Source organism: Cricetulus griseus, chromosome 6 (assembly GCF_003668045.3).
Source record: "Cricetulus griseus strain 17A/GY chromosome 6, alternate assembly CriGri-PICRH-1.0, whole genome shotgun sequence".
Lineage (NCBI taxonomy): Eukaryota > Metazoa > Chordata > Mammalia > Rodentia > Cricetidae > Cricetulus > Cricetulus griseus.
Genome location: NC_048599.1, coordinates 30,839,250 through 30,845,558, shown reverse-complemented (window position 1 = coordinate 30,845,558; position 6,309 = coordinate 30,839,250). Strand labels below are relative to the sequence as shown.

The 6,309-nt window shown below is 42.2% G+C and overlaps 1 non-coding gene across 1 annotated transcript; it reads left to right on the top strand.

Moving 5' to 3' along the window:
* The first annotated feature begins 4,087 nt into the window (after positions 1-4,087).
* Positions 4,088-4,380, top strand: LOC113836441. Its single transcript, XR_003486648.1, has one exon. It is a non-coding gene; the product is annotated as a small nucleolar RNA U85 (small nucleolar RNA).
* The last annotated feature ends 1,929 nt before the right edge of the window (positions 4,381-6,309 follow it).

Here is a 6,309-nt window from a genome sequence, read left to right as displayed (position 1 = left end):
AGGGGTGGATGGGAGATGAAGAAGGGAACAGATAGAGAGGAGGGAGGAGAAACCGTGGTTGGTACATAAAATAAATAAAAAAATTAATAAAAAAGAGAGAAAAATAAATACTGAGCACAGTTGGAGCTGCAGAACTCAAATCTCTCTGAAGACCAATGTGATACCACCAATGGGAAACTCCACAATATAGAACTTTGTTTCATGCTCAAAAAGAATGTGTAATGTTGAGTGAAATATTGTAAAGCTTATTGGGTGAAAATGGCATGATACTCCCTTCACCTTGTATGGACAGGTAGGAAACATAAGTGAGTCCTGTCTTTTGACTTAAGCCCCATCCTTAGGAGTTTTCATAAGGCATGTATGGATATTCTAATAGCTGAGCAGCACAAAATCCATAACACTCTGGGTCTGAGCATTTTAACTTGTGTATATTTTCTATTTAAATGGATAGTTTTAAAGGTTTATTTTTTTTAATTGTGTGTGCATGTGTGTGTCTTACGTGTGGGTTTGTGCACCTCAGTGTACTGTTGGAATCTAGAACAGGCATCGGGTCCCCTGAAGTTGCTTACAGGTAGCTGTGAGCCGATAGATGTGGATGCTGGGAACAGAAGTCAGGTGCTCTGCAAGAATAGTATGCGCTCTTGACTGCTAAGCTAGCTCACTAAAAATGGCTGGTTTTATATAGTGACAAAGATTTTCTCCTTGCTTAAGCCCTCACTGTGACCTGTAAGGACTTGAAAAAACACTATTTTTAACAGATTAACCATGTTCCCAAAATCAACAACCCACAACCCCAGCCCAATAAAGTGCTTACCTGGGATGACACAGACTGCCAAGATGTCCTGCTTGATGCAGCCTTAGCTGAGTGCAGTCCCAGTCCCAGGGTAGTCAGAATCCTAGCTCTAGGGTGCCAGTCTGCTGCTAGTTACAGCAGGCTTAGTCACAGCTGCTGACTGACTCTTAAGCACTTCTCACGTCCCTGATTCTCCTGTAACCTGCTCTCTCCTCTCTTTTCCACCTCTCTCCCTTGTAAGCAGATTTCTGCTTTACACAAACAGAACAAGAGCTCATTTCCACTGACTTTTTCTGGTTGCTATAGTCCTGACTCCCATCCAGCAATTGGGACTTTTTTTTTTTTTTTTTTTTTTTACATATTTTCATTGGCCACTTTTATTTTATGAAATACCTATTTAGTTTAACTTGCCCAATTTTATTACTTATTCATTTATTAGGTTAGGCTGTCTGCTTAAGTGTTTTTATGTGTATAACTGTTTTTCCTTCCTAATTCCCTGTATGGAAAACATATTATTTAAAGAGAACCAGATGCGCTAGCTCAGACCAGACAGTTAAAGAATGAATGAAAGAGCAGAAATTAAACATAAGGCAGATGCAACAACAACAAAAAGTCCAGGGAGAATTTAGAAAGGTTGGGATTAAGGTTTGGGGCTCTGTAGAGGAAGTCTAATCCCTGGGAACAAAATGAGGGAAAATATAATAAAAACAGAAATTACATAGAGGGTGGGTATATGGTTCAGAAATAGGTTCTGGGTTACACGTCCAGTATTACCAAAGGGAAAAAAAAGATTTAGTGGTTTAGAAGGAAGGATTGTACCATTGTGATTACTGGAAGGCTTCTGTAAAGGTAGATAGATATCCATGGATGCCAACGAAAAAAAGTGAAAACTAGAATATGTGATACTGTGGTTACAACACAGTAAGGTTCACCTCAAGGCAGGATGCAAAGCAACCTTATTTGATCTGGTGTGTTTTAAATGCTTTGGGAACTCTCTGTGAGTCTCTGAAGTGGTCTTTGACTATACAAAGTGAGAATGGTTGCTTCTGTGACTCTATTATGTTGCCATTCTGATGAGGCCTGTTCTCATGCGTCCACTGTAGTAATTCAGTGTATCGGAATCTGTCAGCACTGTTGAGGCTTCTCCAGGCCTTGCCCTGCTGGGTGGGGAGCATCCTGCCTGAGGGGACTTGCCTTTCCTGAAGGAAAAGTGAGGTGTCCCGAGGGGAAGGAAAAGATACTCATAAACTAGGGAAGTTGTCCACTCCCAGGGATGGTGGGGGAGGGGCAGCTAGGGAGTAGCCTGGAAAGCTTCAGAAGGGACAGCCCCCAGCTACCAGGTCATCATGGCCACTGCCATGCAGTGCAAGATTCAACTAGGCCTATCCTTTGTCTTATGTGGAACTGGCTGAGTGTACACCAGAAAAGCAGGGTTGCAGGAGACTTGGCTTTAGAGACAACAAATGATCCTTTGCCCTTGCCCACCTGCTCCATCTCTACAGACTGGCAGAGAAGAGATGTGGGTGAAGGAAGGAGGCAGTGTTTGGGACCTAGAAGGACAGTCGGAAGAGCCAGTAAAGAGTCCATAGCAATTGTATCCATGGCCATCATGGAATAGTCCATCTTAGGAGTGGGTGAGAGTTGGTGTGCTGGATCCCAGGCCAGAGTGCTGCAGGAGGAGTTTTAGCAGCATGAGTGAATGTGCCTGGCTCAGCAAAGGAGCTCTGTAAGATGCAGATGTGACCCTGTTCATCTCTCAAGGTTGAGTGACATTAGGGGCTGACTCAGGTGCCTTCTGCATGCAGGGTTTCCTTTGGCAGGGATGCTCCACTCCTAGAATACACCAGATCTATTTCTGAGAACTCATTGTGGCCATACCTCCTGCTGGTGAGCCCAGTGGTCACTTCTCAAGCCAAAAGGTAAAATCTGTCCAAGGAAGTCTGGAGTGAGGTGCTGGCTTGTTGACTAAGACAGAGACTAAAGAGTTATGACTAAAGTCCATGAGACACTTGAACTTTTGAGAAGTAGATTTTAGAAATAGCCAGTCACACATTTTGCTAAGCCATCCTCCTGAATACAAGGCTTGGTAAGTTTTCCTTTATGTTGTTTGAGCTATATTTACAGACTTCATTCTACCTTGTATTTTTCTACTCAAAGGAATATGTAAGGAAACTATGTTCAGAACCTTTTGCCCTGCCTGGATTAGTCTAATTATCACTCATGTAGTTGGTCCTTATTTTCCTACAAATCCCGTGGGACACTCCCATGGGCCAGTAGCAGTGCTAAGGAGTCTGAAGGCAGGGTCAATTTGTGAGGGGGATGCCACCCAGCAGGCCACCACATTAGGATTGAGTGTGCTCAGTGTGTCCCCTATACAGTGTTAGTGAAAAATGAGACATATTGGGTGCTATGCAAGAGAATACTTGGACTGACCATAAGACAACCATATCACAATTTACCAAAAAGAGCTTAAACTGTGTGAGGAGATTTAAATACTGTGGCTGAGAAAGATGTTGAGATATACTTCATAATGCTTTCTTCAGGAAGGGTGTTATATGTGTGAGTGTGTGTATGGGTGTGTGTGTGTGTGTGTGTGTGTGTGTGTGTGCATTCTAAATCAATAGACCACTTGTAGTACACAGGGTTCGATGGTATGGATTATTCATAGGTGGAACTTTATTATCCAAGAGTTTGGAGACTGAGAACCCAAGATCAAGGCACCAGCAGATTTAGGAATTCTGATTCTGTAATGTAGCCTTGAACGCCTTGTTCTCTGGAGTGACAGTTGCTTCATCTTCACATGACAGAAGGCACAGGCAATGATGGCATCAATTCCACTTGTGGGGGCACAGCTTCGATATCTGAGTCACCTCTTAAGGGCTCCATCTCTTAAGACTCAGACAAAGATAACTGAAGTTCAACATGAATTTGGGAGGCAGCAAGCACTGAAACCATAGCAGACACCTCAGCTTTTTGTAAAGATGTTTAATTTGGTGCTGTATACATTGGTTGGGAACTTAGTTTTCACATATAGACACAAGCAAAGGCCCAGGCCCAGGCCCAGGTGAGTGTGTGGGTTTAGGTGAGAAGGCAGCAAAGTTTTAGAAAGGCATAAGTTTTCCTGATTGAGGGGACAGCAGGAGTTGGGCTTCTTTTCAGTGGGGGAATTTAGCTCTGTTAAATGTTCAGAGTTTGACAGGAACAATGTATGCATGTATTAGTTTTATAACCAAAAATAAATTTTCCTTAGACATTTCCATTTTGGGAAAACTAAAAGCAGAAGGGACTGAAAGTAGTGTTTTAAGAAATTTATGTTACCAGGCAAATAAGAGGATTGCATATCAGGTCTATAATCTCAGTAGAGACAGAGTTATGTGCATCCACTGCAAGCACAGTCCAGAAAAACGCGTTTCCTACTTTGACCCACCTCACTCCAGTAGAGGTGACTCTCCAGTTGCCAGGCAGAAATTGTAAACTGAATCAGAAGTATAAACAGCCACATTCGAGATACCGAGGTCACAAGTCTCAAAGGACTTAGCTGTATCGTGGCCACTGAGAGATAAAATGCATATTTTTACTTATTATTTGCACAATAGCCTCCCTTCATCCTTCTCCTCCCACTCCCTCCCTTTACCACCCCTTTGCCTGCCCCACCCCCCAATCTACCCTTCCTCTGTATTCACTCAGAAAAAGGCAGGCCTCCTGTGGGCAACAGCAAAGCATGGCATATCAAGGTACCACAAGACCAGGCACCTCTCCCTGTATTCAGTCTGAGCAAGGTAATCCAGCATGAGGAATAGCTTCTTAAGAGCCAACCAAAGCAACAGGGACAGCCCCTGATCCCATTGCCAGGAGTACCACAAGTAGATCACGCTACCCAAGTGTCATATATATGCAGAGAGCCTAGGTCTGTCCCATGCACGCTCCCTGGTTGTTGGGTCTGACTCTGTAAGTACCCATGAGCCAGGCTAGTTGTTTCTTTGGGTTTTCCTCTGATGTCCTTTACCACCTGGTTACTATCCTTTATCTGTCTCCTCATCAGGACTCCCAGAGCTCAGCCCAGTGTTTGGCCATGGATTTCTGAATCTGCCCCCATTAGTCGCTGGATGAAGGCTCTCTGATGACAACTGGGGTAGTCACCAATCCCAGTCACAGGGGATGGCCAGTTTAGGCTATGCATTCACGGCTGCCAGGAGTCTTAGCTGGGGCTATCCTTGTAGAGTCCTAGGAGTTTCCCTTGCATCACACTTCTACCCCTTTCTAGTCATCTCTCTCAGCATTCTCCCTCTCTGTCCATCCCCCAGCCTTATCCTTCAAGTTCCCATGCCCACACACTCCCAGTCCAACTGGAGATTTTTATTTCCCCTTCCCAGGGAGATCCATGAATCCCCCACTGGGTTTTCCTTGTTATGTAGCCTCTCTGGGTTTGTGGATTGTAGCATGGTTATCATTTACTTTACAGTTAAAATCCAATTATGAGTGAGTGCATACCATCTTTCTGGGTCTAGTTTTCTTCACTCAGGATGATTTTTTTTTCTAGTTCCATCCATTTGATTTCAAATTTCCTGATGTCATTGTTTTTAACAGCTGAGTAATACTCCATTGTGCAAATGTACCACATTTTCTTTATCTATTCTTTGGTTCAGTGGCATCTAAGTTGTTTTCAGGTTCTGGCTATTATGAATAAAGCTGCTATGAATATAGCTGAGCAAGTGTCCTTTTGGCATGATTGAGCATCCTTTGGGTATATGCCCAAGTGGATAGATTGATTCCCAATTTCTGAGAAATCATCATATTGATATCCAAAGTGACTGTACAAGTTTGCATTCCCACTAGCAATGGAGGAATGTTCTCCTTGCTCCCCATCCTCTCCAACATAAGTTGTCATATGTGATTTTAGTCTTAGCCATTCTGACAGGTATAAGATGCAATCTCAGAGTTGTTTTGATTTGCATTACCCTGATGGCTAAAGGATGATGATCATTTCTTTAAGTGTTGAAATGAATATTTTTGGTCATCTGAGAGCTACAAGGAAAAAATATTGTATACATTTTGGATTAAGTTTTGTAGTTAGCATACAAAACAAATAGTTTCTTTTCCATTAGCATTAAAAGCTTTTATTGGGAATATCGTCCACAATCTATACAAGTTATATACAAGGCATGAAAATGGAAAACAGCACAAAATACAATTGAGGTATAAGTAAGAGCACAGTATGTCATGTTTCAATAAATATAATCCAAAATTTGTAAACTAAGTAACCAGATAAATGAATCATAATTTTTTTTAGTAAAACCATATAAAATATTTATTTCATGTGAGGTAGAGGACAGTTTTGTGTGTCATGTAATGCAACCAGCCACAGCAATTTCAATCATAAAACTATACACATTGGCAAAATTACCAGTTGAATTATGTTCAATATAGTCAATTTGCTTCAGTAGTTGCAGAAGGGACCATTCATTTACTGCCTTCACAGGTTAGAAACTGAGGAATAATTGAAGACTATTACACTG